The sequence below is a fragment of the Cricetulus griseus genome (assembly GCF_003668045.3).
Source record: "Cricetulus griseus strain 17A/GY chromosome 1 unlocalized genomic scaffold, alternate assembly CriGri-PICRH-1.0 chr1_0, whole genome shotgun sequence".
NCBI lineage: Eukaryota > Metazoa > Chordata > Mammalia > Rodentia > Cricetidae > Cricetulus > Cricetulus griseus.
In genome coordinates, this window is record NW_023276806.1 from 28310182 (window position 1) to 28333332 (window position 23151).

Genomic DNA, 23151 nt, shown 5'->3' on the forward strand with positions numbered 1-23151 from the left:
AAATCAAACCTGCCATTTACTGCACACAAGTTATAGGTCATAGACTCCCATGTCACATGACTGGGACTCAGCCTGCATCTCAGATTGGGAGTGGTAGATCTGGTATTGCAAACATCTACTCTTGATGGTTCCATGGAGACAGACACCTTCAATCCCTGAAGCACAATTCCACATTCCCTCGATTCCCAGTAGTGAACGTGGAACTCATGTTTGCGCCCGCCTCCCCGCATGGCTTCTTGTACTGATGGAATTTGAAGTTAAATACAGACATTGATTAAACCTTAATTAACTATAACCACTGAGTCATAATTACTTTTAGAACTAGAGGTCACTTTGTAGGCTCTGTTGATAAGAACCGAGAGGCCTTAGGGAAGGAGCAAGCTTCAAAGTTATACAACTGCTTAGCCAGAGTGCAGACTGTAGAATTCCAGTTAATTCTGTGTTTTGGAAGACCAGCAGAGAAAACCTCATTTGTTTGCTTTGATTTATCTAATAACCATTTGGATAAAGATATTAATTTATATTAAGGTACTTCTAGGCCATTTTATTTCTAAGATAGGTGGAGAAATGGAGTCCTACATCACAGAGGAAGGGCAAAGGGCACCAGGGTATTTGGGTGAAATCCCATGTATAATCGTGGTCTAGTTCTAAAGAAGTTGCTTACTGTAGGGCATATCCTAACATTACGCAGACCAGCAGAAGTCATGAATGGTCGCGCCCTTTCTATGACCCCACATTCCTTGACAGTCTCCATACCTTAAGCCATGTTTTTTATACAACCCATAAGAGTTTTGGGTTCCAGGCCCAGATCATCTGAGCTGGCTGGGCATCTTCATATTTGGGGATCCTGTTTTTTAGTTTGAAAAATGATCTCTCTTGGCTTTAAAGTAATGCAAATGAGTCTTAAATAAAGTCATGGCTTGGTGTCTCGGAAGGAGAGTCTCAGCCCCTTCCTTTCGGGTTACTTTGCATTCTTTCTCAATGATCTGATGATTCTTCTGGGTTTTGATGTCAGCAATGTGCCAAGTTTACGTCTCCCTGCCTGCCTCCCCTCCCTGCTCCGTTCTTCTCAGTCCCAGGCTCTTCCACACCTTTGCTGACATCTCACTTAGGTGTCTCCCAGACACCTCAGGCTTCGCCAGTTCAGAATGAAAGCTTTGATCCATCCACCTCTCTCGAGGTTATTTGGAAGCCCCAAACCATTGCTTTACTAGGCACTTTTTGGCTCATTTGCAATCTAGCAAGTGCTCACCCTCATCTAGGAATGATGTCTTACAGGTAGGACAGTGAATAGATGGAGTTGCCCCACCCCACAGGTTTCACGACCCTCAGCAGCCCCTCCATCCCCAGAGGTGCTCTTATTCCCAGTGATTCACTAGCTGTGGCACTGCTCTGTTGAGGATACAGGTAGTAGCCACAGGTGGTTACAGACTGATGTGTGGGTCAGTCTGAGCTGCATGCGATTTGCTGTGCTAGCATAAAACTCACACTGAAGATCATCTCTCTCTCTCTCTTTCTCTCTCTCTCTCTCTCTCTCTCTCTCCTTTTAATGTGGCTGTTAGCACATTTAAATTATGAATATGAGCTTGACTTGCTTTTCTGTTAATCAACAGCAGGGTCGAAGGACAGAATGATAAATAAGTGATAAATTATTTAGCAATGTAATAGCTTAAATTCCGTCAGTTGTGATAAATGACCCCGAAGAAATAGACCAAGGAAGCATAGGGGTACTAGAAAATCCCATTTCCCCCCAATCCTACTCCTATATCATTATTTTCAAGCCCCATTGACTCCATTTCAAAACACTCTGCCCCCTGCCACCTGTTGAAAGTGCATCTGCATTTCTGTAATTTCTTCCATGATTCTACTTCCTCCTCTGTGTCGTGGTGGTGATGTCGCCTTTCTTACACTCCCAGTGACTGCCAGTTTGCTTCTCCAGGCTTGTCTTGGACCTTTCCACACAGGTTTTGATTACCCTTTGTCAGCTGGAGACTTTGTCTTTGCTTCGGATTTCAGTTTAAATGTCACAGACAGCCTGAGAGAGGTCATTCTTGATGACCAAAGCCAGCTTTCAAATAATTAAAAACAAAACGGAGGGTTCCCTCTTCTCTTTCCCTGTCATGACCCAGTCTCTTTCCTCTTGATTGGTGTTGTTTACCAATGTGCCCAACTAGCACAGTGCTTGCAACACAATAGGCTCCGAAAAATCTGTATTCACTGGCTGACTGAATGAACTCACATCCCCCCCCCCCACCTCCCAAGGCAGGGTTTCTCTGTGGCTTTGGAGCCTGTCCTGAAACTAGCTCTGTAGACCAGTCTGGCCTTGAACTCAGAGATCCGCCTGTCTCTGCCTCCTGAGTGCTGGGATTAAAGGCGTGTGCCACCACTGCTGGGCTGAATGAACATACATTTCCATACTTAGAAAATAAAAGCTGGAACCGGGCGTAGGTGGCTCATGCTTTAATCCCAGCACTCAGGAGGCAGAGACAGGTGGATCTCTGTGAGTTCAAGGCCAGCCTGGTCTATAGAGTGAGTGCCAGGATAGGCTCCAAAGTTACACAGAGAAACTGTGTCTCGAAAAACCAAAAAAAAAAAAAAAAAAAAAAAAAGAAAAAAGAAAATAAAAGCTGTTATAAGTCTCTACTTGTCCATTGGCCATTTCTTGATACTTAGATTCATTATCTTTTGTGAATGGAAGCAACTGTTGCTTTACCAGACCATTTCTCCATTGTTTAACTTATTTCACCTGCACTTTCAACAGGTGGCAGGGGGCAGAGTGTTTTGAAATGGAGTCAATGGGGCTTGAAAATAATGGAATATATAATACTAAGTACAAAGGTCAGTCTTAAATGAAGAGCCATCACAGACATCACCCAAATCAAGGTGGATGAAGAGAGCAGACATCCAGTCTCTAACCAAACTCTACCAAAAAGAGATTGAATGTTTGACATTTTCTGTTGTGTTTGCCAAAAATGCATGTGGTGTTGCTCTTTCCTTCTCGGGGCTGATGTTCACTTTATTTGGGTCCTGACTGTGTTAATTGATTGTCCCTATTTCTGAGTAAGTCTGACCTGAAGGTCACAGATTTCTCAATAGTCTAGGCTTGGCTAAATCAATAGTACATGTGCGTGACTGAAGGGAGGGATACAGTCCACACAAGCTGGAGACAATCAAAATTCCATTCAGTAATCTGAGTGGCAGGTTTAAATTTTCTTCTTGGTAAAACTATGCTAAGGTGGGTGAACCATATGTTCGTAATGGCAGATTCTCCGGCTCGTGACATGGGCCTCACAGTGGAATGTGGGCATCCAGTAGTTTCTGTGACCTGCCTGGCCCTAATCTTCTCTTGCACAAGGATGAGTTTTTTTTGAAAACTGCCCATTGTCTTCAACAAATTCTGGGTGTGGTGCTTCCCCAACTTGATACACTTATTGGGAGGGTCTTTATCGCTCTGGGTAGCACATTGCAATTTGTGGCTTGCATGTCCAAGCTCTACCTGGCATGTACATTTGAGTCGCCTTGTGACTGTTCTGCATACACACTCCTGGTTCGGATCAGAAGGCGCTTGGCACATCAAGGCTGTGTGTCTCACACCTGTGAGCACTGTAAGGGACCATCAGTAGTATATACACCTTGTCCTCCCAGTACTAGTTACTTTTTTGGCTCTGTGATCAAAATACTTCACAGAAGCAATGGGGGACAGATTTTAGTTCAGGATTTCAGTCCATCCTGGTGGGGAAGGCTGGCCGTACTCATGCAGGTGGACTGTGTGGGAGAGGGCCTCATATTCTGGCAGACAGATCATGGCTGAGGATATGACTTTCAAAGGCCTGCCCCTGGTGAACCATTCAGAGCATCATCACCGTCCAGGGAACGAGTGTTCCAAACTGTGGTCTGGGGTGGGTTCAGAATAGATTCAAAACACAACACTTTTATTTTTTTCCCTAAACTGCAAGAGCCTTCCAGACTTGTGTGTGGGCGGTGTGGTATGAGAGTCCTTGGGAAGGGTTATAGTTTAAATACCGCAAGTGTACCATGGTTCCTGATGGTGAAGTTCTCTCCCTGGAAGCCACACACAAACTCAAGAGACAGATTTCTGGAGCCTGTACTTTGCTCCAGATGAGTTTTGGGATCTGGAGGATAGAATAGAGTACCGCAATGAAGGTCCATTTGAGCTGAAGGCGTTTGAGAGTCCACAGAGGCCAGAACTTCCCTCATTGTTTAAAAGCAGAGGCTCCAAAAGGAACCCTGTCACCACACACCTCTCCAGGAGCTTCAAGACGAGAGAAGATTGACTCTTGTCCCTGCTACTAAGAAGTCAGTACCGGGACAAGAGTTCTCAGAGAGAGGCATTGTCACACGCCATCCTATGTCTCTTCTATTCTAAGGACAGCCTCTCATTTTCTTTATGATCATTACCCATTCTCTTCTTTTTGTCTTCCTTTCCCTTTCTTCAATGTGTGTGTGTGTGTGTGTGTATTTATCTCTCCTGTTAAAATTTCTTTCATCAGTTTAATTCATAGATCCAAGCACTAAATCTAAATGGGCAGAGGGAAAAGTTCTCATCTATGACAGCATCAACTTGTTACAGCAAAGGCTCATTAACTAGGACCCATTTTTAAATGGCCTATGAACTAAGAATGATTTTTACTTTCTTAGATGGTCAAAGAAATAAAATCCCATAATGTCCAAATAGAGTTTTATTGGAAGATAACCATGCTTAATGGCTTGTGTCGCGTCTCTGCCGGCTCTTTTTGTATAAAGTGGCATAGCTGAGCGGTTGTAGCCTGCTAGGCTGAGGATCTAAGTAAGTCCATGTCTGCTCCAGAAGATGACTTTCAGTCTCACTAGCATTTTCTGCTGTCTTGATTTTCATTTAGTTGTTTTGTCTGTGCCCATTTGGTACCAAACTTGTTGCATACCAAATCTCTGCATTACAGCCACTGCCACATCACAGATAACAGTTGGTTAGTGTAAATGAGTTGCCAGCACTAGGTATTTATTAAACCTACTGTATGGCAATCACATACATCAAATCTTTCCATCTTGGCAATCACACTGTGTTGGATCATGCCATTTGTTGCGTGCTTTAGTTTGCCCCTCCTCTATTCTTATGTTGCAATTGTAACCCTCAGTAACTCAGAATATGACAGTGCAGATGCCTATTGACTTACGAGGGGTTTAAGTGTCAATCTTAAGTTGAAAATACTGTCAGTCAAAAATGGGTGTACTATCCTTAGTCTATCAACACAGCATACTGTCGAGTGTGGGCTGGTCACCTGACTGATCTAGAGGCTGTCTGGAAGTTTCAACTCTTTGTTGCTGTCTTCTTTATGAAAGAGAGCTAACTCATACATTGCTAGCTTGGGAAAATACAGAAATTTAGAGTACAATTTCTATTCAGTGCATATTAATTGGACACTGTTGTCAAGTTGAAATTTTTTACTTTGGGCCACAGTGATTGAGGGCCTGTCTGTGTTTGGAGACAGAACCTTTAAAGGAGTCAAATGGAGTCAATGGGAAGACTACTAACCTGATCTGTTTGGGGTCTTACAAATCTAGACGACTTAGACATGGGCTCATGGGAAAGGGAACACATGTAAACACACAGGAAGATGGCAACCTTCAGGCCAGATTAGACAAAAATCAACATGACCACACCTTGATGATCTCAGATTTCAAGATGCCAAAATGTCAAGAAAATGAATTTCTATAATTTAAGTCACCCAGCCCCTAGCACTTTATGTTGGCCAGCAAACAAATATACCACTGTTAGTTTCTTTTTCAGATGAGAAAAGTGGAGCAGATGGAGACTAAGTACAGCTGACAGTTAATGCATGGAGAGCTGGGAGAAGGTCTCTGGTGTCTGAAAAGCACTGCACTATGCTGCCTTTTTGTGGATGGTACCCCTTGCCCTTCCTAAAAAAGAAAAAGTACCTGGTCCCAATATTAATATTTTCATAGCACCCCACAATTCCTCTGGTAGCACTTTTCATGATTAGGATTGCATAATAAATGATGTGCATCAGGGGTCAGCGGGGACATGCTCCAGGCCACACATTTAATCCCCAGAGTCTCTCTCTCTCTCTCTCTCTCTCTCTCTCTCTCTCTCTCTCTCTCTCTCTCTCTCTCTCACACACACACACACACTCACACAATCTATTACTTGCTGTTTACACCAATTTTTCTTCCTAGAATTTAAGTTCTGCAGGCCACCACCTGGGTCTGATCTTTTCCCATTGTAACCATGGTTCAAGTCCAGAGTCTGCCAAACAAGTAAATAAACCCTGAAAATCAGTAGCAAATTTAAAGATCATTATAGAAGCAGTCACAATTGCCAGTCACTTCCTTCTCTATAATGTGGCTAGCATATGCTGGGGATGCTGACATACCTTTGCAGGATTCTTATAAGTCAGGCAGCTAGCATTAGCTCTGTTTTCAGAGAGGGAATCAGAGGGTCAGACAGTTGTGAGGTTTGACACAGACCATGAGGCTGCTCTGAGGCAGAACCAGGGCAAAATCCCAGGTCAGATTTGTTCTAAATTTCATGTATTTCTATTGTGGGATTTCCACTAGAGAAGACTGCTCAGACATGGGTTTAAACCAATAGAAAAAATTAACTAGCAGAGACTGCACAGGATTCCAGTGTAGCAACGAATCTTTCTCAGGGTGAGATTTTAACCACCAAAAACATTTCTGGAGTTGATATATTTCAGTTAACAAGAACAGTTAGCCAGAAGCAGAACCACAGTAGCCAAAAAGCAAAGTTTGTACATTTAGAGACATCCCCAGAAGTATGGACTTTGATGGGTTAGGTCTTTGTTTTTGCTATGGCAGGTGATACTGTCTACATGCTGAGTTTTATGGTATGAATGGTAATCATGGAGTTAGTTGTGCTAATGTCTGGGGCCCTGTTACACCATCTGCCTGATTGCTTTGAGTGACTAGCTAGTTTTATGTCAACTTGAAACAAGCTATAGTCATGTGAGAGGACAGAACCTCAATTGAGAAAATGCTTCCCGAAGATCAGGCCATTGGCAGATAGGCCTGTAGGGTATTTCCCAATTTGTGACTGATGGGAGAGGGCCCATCCCATGTGGGTGTGGGTACCCCTGAGCAAGCTGGGGATCTTAAGTTCTACAAGAAAGCAGGTTGAGCAAGCCACGAGGAGCCAGCCACTAAGTAGCACCCTTCAATGACCTCTGCATCAGTTGCTGTCTCCAGGTTCCTTCTCAGTTTGGGTTCCTGCCTTGGCTTCCATCAGTGAACGTTAAGGATGCATAAGCCAAATAAACCCTTTCCTGCCCATGTTGCTGTTGGTCATGGTGTTTCATCACAATAGAAACCCCAAGATAGAGATCTTTTTCTTTTTTTTGTTTTTGTTTTTGTTTTTTTGTTTTTGTTTTGTTTTTTCAAGACAGGGTTTCTCTGTGTAGCTTTGGAGCCTATCCTGACACTTGCTCTGTAGACCAGGCTGGCCTCGAACTCACAGAGATCCGCCTGCTTCTGCCTCCCGAGTGCTGGGATTAAATGCGTTTGCCACCAACACCCAGCTGGATCTTTCTTTTCTTTTCTTTCTTTCTTTCTTTCTTTCTTTCTTTCTTTCTTTCTTTCTTTCTTTCTTTCTTTCTTTCTTTTTCTTTTTTTTGTTTTTTTTTGTTTTTTTTTTGTTTTTTGTTTTTTGTTTTTTGTTTTTTGAGGCAGGGTTTCTCTGTGTCTTTGGAGACTATCCTGGAACTAGCTCTTGTAGACCAGCTGGCCTCAAACTCACAGAGATCCTCCTGCCTCTGCCTCCCGAGTGCTGGGACTAAAGGTGTGCGCCACCAACGCCCAGATGGATCTTTCTTTTCTTATTGGTTACTGTTTTTCCTTTCTCTTTTCACACTGCTCAGTGAGGCTGCTAACACAGCTCTTTGTAGGTTTGAGGGTAGGACATCAGCTTCTTTTCCTGGAGAAGTCTATATTTGAGTGTTGGAGCCAAGTTGGACATTTTCTTTTTCCTTCTGGTTTTGAACTAATTCTCTTTATTTTTAAGACAGGGTCTTATTATGTAGCCCAGCTGACTTGGGACTCAGTATGTGGCTCAGGCTGGCTTGGGACTTCCTATATGGTCCAGGATGGCCTTGAACCCATAGACTTCTTGTCTAATAAATTCTCTTATTTGTGTGTCCTCTGGGTTTACCTAGAGCTTGTTTTTCATCTTTTTAGGCAAAATGCAGAGGCTCTTGGGAATCTGATTCCTTTTTGTTTACAGTGGTAGTAACTTTTGTCCAAAATTCTGTATAAGTCTCTTTTCTGCTGTTATAACCAAATACTAGAGGATGGCTACTGCCTTAGTTAGAGTTTCTATTGCTGTAAAAAGACATCATGCCATGGCAGCTCTTATAAAGGAAAACATTTCACTGAAGCTGACTTACAGTTAAGTTTAGTTCACTGTCATCATGATGGGAAGCCTGGTGGCATGCAGGCAGACATAGTGCTGGAGAGGTAGCTGAGAGTTCTACATCTGGATTTAGAGGAGATTGTCACACTGGGCATGGCGTGGGCATCTGAGGCCTCAAAGCCTACCCCCGTAACCTACTTCCTCCAACAAGGCCACACATTCTAATAGTGTCAATCCCTATGGACCTATGGGGACTATTTTCATTCAAACAACATATATACTCCATAGAGAAAAAATTTTATTTTGACTAGTACTTTTGATGGTTGAGGGACCATTTGTGGTGATAGCCTTCTGATTGTGATGGTTTGAATGACAAATTTCCTCCATAAGCTCAGATATTAGAATACTTGGTCCATAGTTGGTGGCCCTGTTTGGGTAGGTTTAGGAGGTGTGGTCTTGCTGGAGGAAGTGTGTCACTTGGGGTGGGCTTTCCTGTTCACTCTCTCTGCTTCCTTTGTACTGTTGAAGATATGAGCTTTATCAGTTTACCATTCCGGCAGCCATGCCTGCCTATTGCCATACTTCTCCACCACGATGGAGATGAACTTTAGTCCCTGTGGAGCTGTAAGCCCAAATAAACCCTTTCCTCTTCTATAAGCAGCCTTGGTCCTTTTTTATTACAGCAACAGAAAAGTTACTAAGACCCTGTTAGAATCCCAGGCTAGCAAAGGACCTCACCTGTCAAGGGAACAGCATGGATTTGTCCTTTATGGTATCTCTCTTTATAAAGCCACCATTACTCAATCATGGGGCCTCACTCTGATTACCCCACCCCATCTTCTTCAAAAGGCCTCATATCTAAGCCCTAAATTCAGATTAGGTTTCCACCCTAATATCTCACAGTGGGATTTAATTTCAACCCATGATGCATGGATTGGGGAAAGACTTCCTCAAGCTGTATTAGTGCATGACAAGTAGTCCTGTAGACAAGGAAGGTTGTGAAACAGACCCAAAATAGACCATTCCACAAGATTTTGCAGATTCAGTTTCTTAAGGTACTTTAATGGTGGAACTTTTGAACATATGGGAGGGGTGCATTTATGGCAATATTCTTATCTTTTAAAGCTTAGAAATGGATGAAAAGCTCCTCTCATTTCCCAATGCCCTCTCATTCTGGACTCTTCAAACTACTTAATTTTGTGTCTTAGTAGTCCCCCAGGGTTTGAGAGATTGAAGAAGTGTGAGATATTCTCCAGAGACTAGCAATGCTCCTCTTAGGTGGCCACACATTCCAGAAGGACTCCCAGGTACTGGAACCCCTTCCCCTTGGCATTCCTCTAACCTCAAGGGTCACCATGATGCAGTGCTTGAGCTGACCTCGACCTTAGGTGCAGGGGAGCCCTGTGTCAACTAACTCCTGGGCAGGCAGCTGCTCTGCCAGTCTGACATGAATGCATCTTTGTCCCTTTACTGTTACATGGAAGATTTAAATATAAATCACCCATTTACATGGACAAACTAATTTGGAAGTATACCATAGTGTCTGTTAATCTCTAGCCAGAAAGTAGTCACTGGTCAAGAAATCCCCAATCCAGGGCTAAATTCCATCTTCTTCAGTTTGAGAACAATCAATATTCCTCCTCGAATCTCCAAGTAATACTTTCTTTGTGTCACTAATTCAGACTTAACATGATACCCTGCCCGAGTAATCCTAGGCTTGATTTTATGTTTATGCAGACCGCAAGTACCTTGAAGGGAGCAACTGTGCCTCGGCAGTTATACTCTGATGAACCATATGTGTTCTATACTGAAGGGCTTTTTAAAAATATATATATTTGAATTACAAACAAGATTGAATTACATGACGATCCCAGTTCCCTTCTCCCTCCCTTTCTCCTCTACCACTCCCCCCAACTAAAATCCTACCTGTCATATGTCCTTTCTTCTAATCTACACCCGACTCAAAATACTGAAGGGCTTTCTACTCATATAAAATAAAGACTAGGGGTTGGCAAATAGGTGGAAGAAAGATAAAACATGAAACAAATCCCACTTTTTGAAATAATTTATATCAGGTGAACATTATTTTGCTATCAATTTGATATTACTGACTTTGTTGACCTTGTTATTTTAAAATGCCTGTACATGTTCATTTAGTTTGGAACATTAGACTTCAGTAACATTAGGCAAGTCCTACCTTCTGCCTTGACTTGGACAAATGCTTGCAATTTATTCACTTTAAAAGCTATAAATTGAAATATAAATCTTCATTTTAATTACTACCTAGATTTCTGAATTTTATCAGGAACACCCTTTCCTTGAATTATGTACATATTAGGTCATTTTCTAATCTTGTTTTATTTGCACCTGGTTGTAGAAACATTTTTAAAGAAATGCATTTCTTTAAAAACAGAGGACATTAGCCAGGTGTTGGTGGTGCACTCCTTAAATCCCAGCACACGGGAGGAGGAGGCAGGTGGATCTCTGTGAGTTCAGGGCCAGCCTGGTCTACACAGCAAACTCCAGGACAGGCTCCAAAATAATACAGAGAAACCCTGTTTCGAAAAACAAAACAAGCAAACAAACAAAAAAACCAAAAACCAACCCCCCCGCAAAAACAAACAAACAAAAACCCAAACAGAGACCATCATTTATAAGATAAGATGTATATGTAGAAGAAAGCACGCTTTTAATCCCAGCACTCGGGAGGCAGAGGCAGGAGGATCTCTGTGAGTTCGAGACCAGCCTGGTCTACAAGAGCTAGTTCCAGGACAGCCTCCAAAGCCACAGAGAAACCATGTCTCAAAAAACCAAAAAAAAAAAAAAAAAAAAAAAAAGAAAAAAAAAGAAAAACATTTCAAGTGAATTAGACTCAAGGTCACTAACTTTAGCAGAAGATGTTGAAGATATCTCGACTCTAACCCTTATTATTTATTATGTGTATGATTAATGACTTGTGTTCAAAGACTTTCAAGAATGCCCAGTTCTTCAAGGCATTCAGGGTCTGCCCTCTATTGGTGAGATGTGCACAAAAGTGTTGCTTTGGGTGTGTGTGTGTGTGTGTGTGTGTGTGTGTGTGTGTGTGTGTGTGTGTGTGTGTGTGAGTTAGCTCAGTCAGTATGGTGCTCGCTATGCGAGCACAAAGCTGGAGGTTGATTCTAGAACCTGTGTTAAATGCCAGGCATGGCAGTGTGTGCTTGTAATCCCAGCCCTGGGGACCAGGAGGCCAGGGAATCCCTTGGTCTCACTGGCCAGCTCACCTTGCCAGTTCCAACCAGTGAGAGACCCTGTCTCAAAGATCAGTGTGGATGGTGGTCAAGGGAATGACACCCAAGGTTGACTGCTAGGCCCCCCCACCCCCGTTTTAAAAAAATGTATTCCTTCACAACTCTGTAGTAAATTGAAATAAATTTTATTGATTAGGCAAAGTGTAAGTTCAAGTATACCTGTTCACAATTCAAAACCAGACTATGAAGCTTCTAGTGTAAGATTTATAGTTAATACAGGCTAAGCTCAAATAGAACAATTATGGGGTGTTTTCAGTTTCATAGATAAGAGAATATTGTATTAAATAGTGTTTCTGAGAAAAAAATCACTGTAATCAAAATGCTACTATATTCAGCTTAGAGAAGTATTTTTTGGGTTTCACTGTTTTAGGGGTTCAGTCTATGGTTGCTTGGCCCCATGGTCTTGGGCAGAGGATCACTGTGGCAGGAGTGTGTGGTGGAGGAAAAAGAGTAAGGGTAACGGGAAGGGGCACAGACATGATATCCTCAAGGAAAAAGGCCAAGTAACATAGAAAGGCAAACCTATCAGAATTACACCAGACTTCTCCAAGGAAACTCTGAAAGCTAGAAGGACCTGGATAGATATTCTACCAACTCTGAGAGAACATGGATGTCAGCCCAGACAACTATACCCAGCAAAGCTTTCAATCACTATAAATGGAGAAAACAAGATATTCCACGACAAAACCAGATATCATGTCTGTGCCCCTATACAGGTGTAAGCCCAGGGACCTAAATCCTATTTACTACAGTTTCCCGAATTTCTCAAGCTAGTGCCACCAGCATGGGAAACAAGCATCCAAAGGAAGAGCCTGTGGGACATTTCATACTCAAATGACTGCATAAGTCTGCTTGAAACATCTCTAACAATGAATTGGGGATTTTAGTTTGGAGGAATTTAATTTGGAGGAATAAAGTTCACCCCATTTTCCCCCTGTTTCAAATATGTATTTTCATTTTTCATAAAGTCATTTTCATCCTTTTCCTAAGGTGGTGGCTCTCTAAGAATAAATGAGTACTGTTGTTAGTTAGCAATGAGACACTGCATTTTGTTATCTTTTATTTTTGGTGGCAGAGAGAAGGTTCTTGGAGTTCAAACCCAGGCAGGGTCTCGTACACTGAGCCTGCATCCCACCACTGAGCTAGGAGGCTCAGCCCAAGTCTCTAAAAACTCTGAATTACACAAATTTTCAGTTCTTTGTGGATATACCAATGTATTCATTTCTAATTAATTTAATTATAAATTTGTAATTTATCAATTAAACCATAATTAATATAATAATAAATTGGGATTCCGGCCCCCACAGAGTGCAGCGAGTGCAGAGGTGAGCTGCTTCAGCCCCTGCCTTGGGCCCAACTTCTGCCTGCCCACTCTGGGAACTCCTGCCCAAGGGTCTGCGACAGGACGACTCGACCCCTGAGGACCAAGCAACCCAGAGTCTGCTGACATCTCTGTGCCAGTGCTGCTCTCACCCACCTGGAGAGCGAGTGCCTCAGACCTGCCTGCACCCAACTTGAGACTCATCAGAGTATCAAAGTCAATTGTACCCACCTGAAGAGAACACCGGACCCATACACACCAGGAAAGGAAGTGACACCAACTGTACCCACTGGGAGAAGAGATGGGAAGACGACAATATAAGAACACATCCATCAACAGGAAAACCAATATAACACCACCAGAGTCTAGGGACTCTACACCAGCAAGACATGAACATCGCAACACAGAAGAAGCAGAAGAGAGCAACCTTAAAAACAACTTCATGCAGATGATAGAGAACCTAAGAGAGGAAATCAGAAAATCCTTCAGAAAAGACGAACCAAAAGATGCAAGAAATCAAGGAAAGCCAAAAAAGCCAAGAAAATACAATTAAACAGCTGAAGGAAACAGTTCAGGACCTGAAAACTGAATTAGAGACTGTAGGGGAAGCTGTAGCCACGCCTACTTAGGGGCTGGCTACAGGTGTGCCCGACCACGCCCTCGCAAGCTTGCGAGGGCGTGGTCAGGGGACTTAGGGTGACTGCGTTTTCGCTTTCGGTTTCTCTTTTGGGCTTGCATACAGACTGCTGCCACGCCGGCTCTGTAAGTAAGTAGGCTCTGTAAGTAGGTTGCTCTGTAAGTAAGGCTTTTCCCTATTAAATACCCTTATATTTCTACCTGACTCCGTAATGGTAATTCCCCACTATAAGAGACAATAAAGAAAACACAAACTGAGGGAATGCTGGAAGTGGAAAAGCTGAGTAAACAATCAGGAACCACAGATGCAAGCATAACCAACAGAATACAAGAGATGGAAGACAGAATCTCAGATACTGAAGACAAACTAGAGGAAATAAACTTGTCAAGCAAAGAAAATCTGAAGTCTAACAAATCCATAACACAAAATATCCAGGAAATATGGGACACTGTGAAAAGACCAAACCTAAGGATAATAGGTATAGAAGAAGGTGAAGAAACCCAACTCAAAAGTGCAGAAAACAGATTCAACAAAATCATAGAAGAAAACTTTCCCAACCATAGAAAGACATGCCAATGAAAGTACAAGAAGCCTTCAGAACGCCAAATAGAGTGGACCACAAAAGAAAGTCCCCTCGTCACATAATAATTAAAACACAAAATGTACAGAATAAAGAAAAAATATTAAGAGCAGCAAGGGAAAAAGGCCAAGTAACATATAAAGGCAAATCTATCAGAATTACACGAGACTTCTCCATGGAAACTCTGAAAGCTAGAAGGACCTGGATAGATATTCTACCAACTCTGAGAGAACACGGATGCCAGCCCAGACTACTATACCCAGCAAAGCTTTCAATCACTAAAAATGGAGAAAAGATATTCCACGACAAAACCAGATTGAATCAATATGTAACCACTAATCCAGCCCTACAGAAAGTACTGGAAGGAAAACTCCAACCTAAGGAAATCGACTACACTCCCATAAACATAGGCAATAGATAATCCCACTCTACAAAAACACAAAATAAAAGGCAGGGTAAATCCACATACAATAACAGTACCAACAACAAATCAAAAACAAACAACAATAAACACTCAATGGACCTTAATTTCCCTCAATATTAATGGTCTTAACTCGCCCATAAAAAGACACAGGCTAACAGATTGGATATGAAGACAGAATCCATCCTTCTGCTGCATACTAGAAACACACCTCAAATTCAAAGACATACATTACCTCAGAGCAAAGAGTTGAGATAAGATACTCCAATCAAATGGATCCAAGAAATGAGCTGGGGTAGCTATCCTAGTATCTAACAAGTTAGACTTCAAACTAAAATCAATCAAAAGAGATAAAGAAGGTCATTTCATGTTCATCACAGGAAAAATCCATCAGGAAGAAGTCTCAATTCTAAACATCTATGCCCCAAATACAAAGGCACCAACATTCGTAAAAGAAACATTATTAAAACTCAAATCACAAATAAGGCCTCACACAGTTATAGTGGGAGACTTCAACACCCCGCTCTCACCACTGGACAGGACAACCAGACAGACACTTAACAAAGAGACAAAGGAACTAACAGAAGTTATGACCCAATTGGGATTAACAGACATTTATAGAACTTTCTATCCAAACACACAAGAATATACCTTCTTTTCAGCATCACATGGAACCTTCTCAAAAATCGACCACATTCTCAGCAACATAGCAAACCTCAACAGGTACAAAAATATTGGAATAATCCCCTGTGTCTTATCAGACCATCTTGCTTTAAAGTTAGAAATCAAAAACAAAATCAAAGTGCAGAAAACCTACCAACTTATGGAAATTGAACAACACGCAATTGCAACATTCCTGGGTCAAGGAAGAAATATAGAAAGAAATTAGAGACTTCCTAGAATTCAATGAAAATGTTGACACAACATACCCAAATTTATGGGACACTTTGAAAGCAGTACTAAGAGGAAAGTTCATAGCTCTAATTGCTCATATGAAGAAACTAGAGAATAGCCACACCAGAGATATGACATCACAGCTGAAAGCTCTAGAAAAAATGGAAGCAAATTCACCCCAGAGAAGCAGACGCCAGGAAATAATCAAACTGAGGGCAGAAATAAAGTCAAACCAAAGAAAACAATTCAAAGAATCAATATAACAAAGAGTTGGTTCTTTGAGAAAATCAACAAGATAGACAAACCATTATGCAAACTAACCAAAAGGCAGAGAGAGATCATGCAAATTAACAAAATCAGAAATGAAAAGGGGGACATAACAACAGACACTGAAGAAATCCAGAGAATCTTCAGGTCATACTTTGAAAACCTGTACTCCACAAAATTGGAAAATTTAAAGGAAATGGACAATTTTCTGGATAGTTATCACTTACCAAAATTGAATCAAGAACAGATAAGCAATTTAAACAGACCTATAACCTCTAAGGAAATAGAAGCAGTCATCAAAAATCTCCCAACCAAAATAAGCCCGGGGCCAGATGGATTCACTGCACAATTCTACCAGAAATTCAAAGAAGTGCTAATACCACTACTCCTCAAATTGTTCCACACAATAGAAGCAGAAGGGACATTGCCAAACTCTTTTTACTAGGCTACAATAACCTTGATACCCAAGCCACACAAAGACACATCTAAGAAAGAGAACTACAGACCAATATCCCTCATGAACATTGATGCAAAAATTCTCAATAAAATACTGGCAAATCGAATACAAGAACACATCAGAGAAGTCATCCACCATGATCAAGTAGGCTTCATTCCAGGGATGCAAGGATGGTTCAACATATGAAAATCCATCAATGTAATCCACCATATAAACAGACTGAGAAAAAAAAAAAACACATGATCATCTCACTAGATGCTGAAAAAGCCTTTGACAAAATCCAACACCCCTTCATGATAAAGATCTTGGAAAAATCAGGGATAACAGGAACATACCTCAACATAATAAAAGCAATATATAGCAAGCTGACAGCCAACATCAAATTAAATGGAGCGAAACTTGATCCAATTCCTCTAAAATTGGGGACAAGACAAGGCTGTCCACTCTCTCCATACCTCTTCAATATTGTCCTAGTTCTAGCTAGAGCAATAAGACAACAAAAGGAGATCAAGGGAATACAAATCGGAAAGGAAGAAGTCAAACTCTCACTATTTGCAGACGATATGATAGTCTACATTAGTGACCCGAAAAACTCTACCAGGGAACTCCTACAGCTGATAAACACCTTCAGCAAAGTGGCAGGATACAAGATTAACTCAAAAAAATCTGTAGTCCTACTATATACCAATGACACATTGGTGGAGAAAGAAATCAGAAAAACATCACCCTTTACAATTGCCACAAACAACATAAAATACCTTGGGGGTAACACTAACCAAAAACCTGAAAGACCGGTACCATAAGAATTTTGAGTCTCTAAAGAAAGAAATTAAAGAAGATACCAGAAAATGGAAAGATCTCCCATGCTCTTGGATAGGTAGGATCAACATAGTAAAAATGGCAATCTTGCCAAAAGCAATCTACAGATTCAATGCAATCCCCATCAAAATCCCAACACAACTCTTCACAGACCTCAAAAGAACAATTCTCAACTTTATATGGAGAAACAAAAGACCCAGGATAGCCAAAACATCTCTGTACAATAAAGGAACTTCTGGAGGCATCACCATCCCTGACTTCAAGCTCTATTACAGAGTTATAGTCCTGAAAACAGCTTGGTATTGGCACAAAAATAGACAGGTAGACCAATGGAATAGAATTGAAAACCCTGATATTACCCCACACACCTATGAACACCTGATTTTTTTGATAAACAATCCAAATTTATTCGAGAAGAGAACATCTTCAACAAATGGCGCTGGCATAACTGGTTGCAGACATGTAGAAGACTGCAGTTAGACCCAAGCCTATCGCCTTGCACAAAACTTAAGTCAAAATGGATCAAAGATCTCAACATAAATCCAGCTACACTCAACCTATTAGAAGACAAAGTGGGAAATATCCTTGAATTAATTGGTACAGGAGACCACTTTCTGAACATTACACCAGTAGCACAGACACTGAGGTTAGCAATCGATAAATGGGACCTCCTGAAACTGAGAAGCTTCTGTAAGGCAAAGGAGACATTCAGCAAGACAAAACGCAGCCCACAGACTGGGAAAAGATATTCACCAACCCCACATCTGCAAGATGGCTGATCTCCAAAATATACAAAGAACTCAAGAAGCTAGTCTCCAAAACACCAAACAATCCAATTTTAAAAGTGAGGTACAGAACTAAATAGACAATTCTCAATAGAGGAATCTAAAATGGCTGAAAGACACATAAGAAAGTGTTCAACATCCTTAGCCATCAGGGAAATGCAAATCAAAACAACTCTGAGATACCATCTTACTCCTGTCAGAATGGCCAAAATCAAAAACACCAATGACATTTATGCTGGAGAGGATGTGGAGAAAGGGGAACACTCCTCCACTGCTGGTGGGAGTGCCAACTTGTACAGCCACTTTGGAAATCAGTATGGCGACTCCTCAAGAAAATGGGAATCAGTCTACCACAAGATCCAGCAATTCCACTCTTAGGCATATACCCAAAAGAAGCACATTCATACAACAAAGACATCTGTTCAATGATGTTCATAGCAGCACTATTTGTAATAGCCAGAAACTGGAAGCAGCCTAGATGCCCCTCAACTGAAGAATGGATAGAGAAAATGTGGTACATTTACACAATGGAGTACTACTCAGCAGAAAAAAAATAATGGAATCTTGAAATTTGCAGGAAAATGGATGGAACTAGAAGAAACCATTCTGAGCCAGGTAACCCAATCACAAAAAGACAAACATGATATGTACTCACTCATATGTGGATTTTAGACATAGAGTAAGGGATTACCAGCCTATAATCCACACTGCCAAAGAAGCTAATAAACAAGGAGGACCCTAAGAGAGACATACATGGTCCCCTGGAGAAGGGGAAAGGGTCAAGATCTGCTGAGCAAATTGGGAGCACGGGAAGAGGGGGGAGGGAACTGGAGAATGAGAAGGGGAGAAGAGGAGGGATGCTGAGGACATGAGGGAGCAGAAAGTTTGAGTCAGGGGAAGAATAGAAGATAACAAGAATGGAGATATCATAATAGAGGGAGACATTATAGGTTTAAAGAGAAATCAGGCACTAGGGAAATGTCTGGAGATCTACAAAGATGACATCAGCTAACAATCTAAGCAACAGAGGAGAGGCTACCTTAAATGTCCTCCCCTGATTATGAGATTGATGACTGACTTATATACCATCCTATACCTTCATCCAGCAGCTGGTGGAAGTAGAAGCCGACACCCACAACTAATCACCAAACTGAACTGGAACCCAGATGCAGAGAAGCATCAGTGAAGAGCACAGAGGTCCAGACCAGGATGGTGAAACCCACAGAAACAGCTGACCTGAACATCCAGGAACTCTTGTTCCCCAGACTGATAGCTAGAATACCAGCGTGGGACTGATCCAGACCCCAGGAACATGGGTTTCTGTGAGGAAACCTCAGAAATCTATGGGACCTGCTGTAGAAGTTCAGTATTTATCCCTAGCATAGGTGTGGACCTTGGGAGCCCATTCCACATAGAGGAATACTCCCTGAGCCAAGACACACGGGGGGTGGGCCTAGGCCCTATCCCAAGGGATACAATAGACACTGATGACCTCCTATGGAAGGCCTCAACATCCAGGGGGAGCAGAAAGGATATGTGATAGATAGGGTTTTAGTTGGGGGTGGTGGTAGGGGAGGACGGGTGGGAGAAGGGAACTGGGATTGTCATGTAAAACAATCCTGTTTCTAATTCAAATAAAAAAAGTTGGAAAAAATAATAATAAATTTGTAAAACAAGATTATAAGTTCATTGAAAGATTAAAGTCTAGGTGCAATCCTTAAAATTAACATATATTTTAAATATGTACTTGACCTTTTATTTGCTATATGATCTTTTCTCTTAAAATTAACTCATGTGCAAAGTTTTAAAGAGGAAAAATCTTTTCATGAATTTCTTCCTATGTAGAAGAAAATCAAACTTTAGCGTATTTTGCTCCAGGAAGTAAATGGTTCATGAGTGAGCTGTGACTCCCAGCTGGGTTTTTATGTGGATATTTTCATCATTTAATAACTCTTTGATGACTATGATTTAAAGTGAGTTACCTGCTTATCTCTTCTGGTTAATTGGCATGCAAACCTCAGCACAGTCTGTAGTCAATTTGTGTATCAGCTGTATAAATTAGCTCCTTAATTCAAGTGAGTATATAATTTCCTTTATTATGAATCTCTTATTTATTTTCTTTCTTTTTTTTGCAGTATGGGAGGTAAAACCTAGGGCTTCACAAATGCCATACAGTCACATCACTACCACTGACTTATACTCTACACCCTTAGCTGTCAATGCCAGCTCCAGGGAAAGACGAGTCATAGGCTAGCCTTTTGTTTTTCAAGTGTTGGTGTAATTCCCGTATTGTTACTCCAAGCGTCATAGCATTTGACTGAATCCCATGATTTGGGGGTCAGGAAATTAAACTTCCCAAGGTGATTCTTGTAATGTCTCTTAGTTACGTTTAAATTACTGTGACAAGAGTCTATGACATCTTCACCAAGGTGACTTACCAAAAAAAGCATTTAGTTTGGGACTCATGGTTCCAGAGGGTCAGAGTCCATGATCATCATGGTGAGGAGCATGGCAGCAGGCAGGCAGGCATGGTGCTGGAGCATTAGCTGAGTGCTTAGATCTCAATGTATAAGCAGGAGGTAGAGAACTAACTGGGAATGGTCTTACAGTATCTGCACTGTACAGAGCGAAGTAAGTTCTACTTGGCTCATTTGCTGGATCACTTAAATTCATATCACCAGCCTCAAAGAACAAGAAAGTTCCTTGGTTCACTGGGAACCCATCAGTGGTGTCAGAAAAAATAAGCTAGCTGCATATGAATGCATATGAACCCAGACCTTTGCAGTGGGTATAGTCTCTGTGGGTTACCCACTGACTATGCAGCCCTGCTAGCTATGCTTTAACCAAATTGCACATGCATTTGTGAGCTAGCAACCTTACACTGGATTGCTAGGAAGTTATGGAGAGTCTTGCACTCTTCTGTGAAAACAAATTAGGAATTGACCTGCACTGCATGTTGACAAAATTCTGTTCTGTTGATCAATAAGCAACCAAGTTAAGAAAAGTTGAATCAAGTGTTAAGAATCCCTTTGTCTTTGTTAATATGACATCATTCTAGCACTATGAAACTGGGGGCTCTGAAAGTGTTCCAGCATGTACGATTGGAAATTGGAACTTGGCTCTAGCTGTGCAAACATTTGGGGTGAAATGCTGTGGGGGCATCTGTTCCATGGTTCTCAGAACAGCTGTCTTGGGTGGCTTTCACCCCAATCACTGATCCCTGAGAGGCCTCTCTTTCTCCTATCAGCTGCTTACCAGTTTTATACAATGAAGCTTGGCAAGTGTCTTGGGTGATGGTCACAATACTTTTGAATTCAAGCTGTCAGAAGCAAACTTGCTTACTCATTAGACTGTGTGACCAGTGCACTCATTTCCACAGTGCACTTGGGTACCCTTGGAGTAGTGATATATTCAGTGAGATGCAAGGGACAGCATTTAGCTCTTAATGATGAATGATGGATGATTATTTTCTCAATATAGGACTTTTGCTCACTGCAAAAACTCTAAGGCTGTATTTTGTTCTAAAGACAGTAATGGGAGCTGAGAATGTAGCTCAGCTGGTAGAGGGCTGGCTTAGAATGTGTGAAGGTCTGGATTCAATCCCCAGCACTATAAACTGGGTTTGGTACTGCATATCTATAGCCCCAACATTAAGAGATGTTGTCAGGAGGATTAGAAGTTCAAAGTCACCCTTGACTATATAGCAAGTGCAAGGCTAGCCTGGGGTAGCTAAGACATGAAGGGAAGAGGCAAAGGGGAGATTGGAGAGCTTGTGCTGTAACTCTTCTGCACTAAGCACATATTTGAGCTGACTCACTGATGTTTGTGTTCACACAACACCTTGAATAAGGTAATTTCTTCATTCTCATTCTATAAATTTAAAAATTGAAACTCCTTAAGGTCAGATAAATTGTCTTATTGACTAACAGAGATTCAGCTCAGCCCATTGGATTCCAGTGATGAATTAAAGTCTGCTGGATGACAAGAAACCTTACAAATATCAATCGAGAACATCCTAGAAATAATTTTTAACTAATAGGAAAAAGGGAAAAGAAAGCTTATCTTAAAATAAAATGATGAGAATTTAGAAATTTTCTTGCCTGAACATCTCAGAAAATTCATAGTAAGCCAGGCTGTGGTGGCACACGGCTTTAATCCCAGCACTTGGGAGGTGGTGACAGGTAGATCTCTGTGAGTTCAAGGCCTGCCTGGTCTATAGATGGAGTTCCAGGACAGGCTCCAAAGCTACAGAGAAATCCTGTCTTGAAAAAGCAAAAAAAAAAAAATTAAATATTAAAAAGACTTTCATATCCAATGGTGGGATGAGAGGATCATGTCCTCAGACTTGGAAAGTTCTGGTTGCCCTGTCTGCTACTAAGAGTCATGTCACCTTGGCTTTGTCACTCCTCTCTGCATTCTTTTCTCAAAAATACTGGCACTCTGTTATTCATACCACCATCCAGATATAATAAGGTGATAGAAAATTTAAAAACTAAATATGACTATTAGGGAAAGAAGTTGATATTGTTTCTCATTGTCACCAGTCATGGATGGAATTGCACAATCTCAGAATTGGAAGGAGTGTGTTTGTTTCAGTTTGGATCTGGTGTCTTCCCCAAGGCTTAGGTGATGAAGGCTTGGTTTCTATAGCAGCGTGGTTCAGAGTGTGGCTTTGGGGAGGTGATGGGATCATAGGGGCTCTGTTTCTATTGGTCAGTTAATCTGCTTTAGAGAAGGCTTCGTGTCTGTGAATGGACAACTGTGTGTAAATGAAGAAATAAGGAGCAAGGCAGACAAGAGCTTTCTTTTCCTGGATAATGTAGGATGCAGCAGGAGAGTGAGCAGCTTCTACCTGAGGGAGTTGTGAAAGAATGGTTAAACGCAGGTTAAAACACCAGTAAGGCAAGAGAATATCTAGAAGTGGCTCTCAATAAAGGAAATCTACCATCTTTGCCTTGGGACACTTAAAGTTCCTAAGGCCATTAAGGACACAAACTAGAACACACTAGCAGTACTTCCAAGTGTAGGCCTTGGACCAAGTTCATCACCACCACCTAGGAGCTTGTGAATAATGTAACTCTCCGATTTCAGATCTACTGGGTCAGAAACGAAGTCATTTTCACAAGGGCTCCAGTGTTTCTGATGGATGCTAAAATTTGGGAACTAGAGTGAGTCTAGAATTCATGGAGAGAAAGGTGACTTGAATGTCCTGTGGTGTTTACAGGGATTGGCAACCCCTCACACACTGAACAGAGATAGACACTTGCTCCAGCACCTGTTTGTTCTAAACCTCAGTGGCC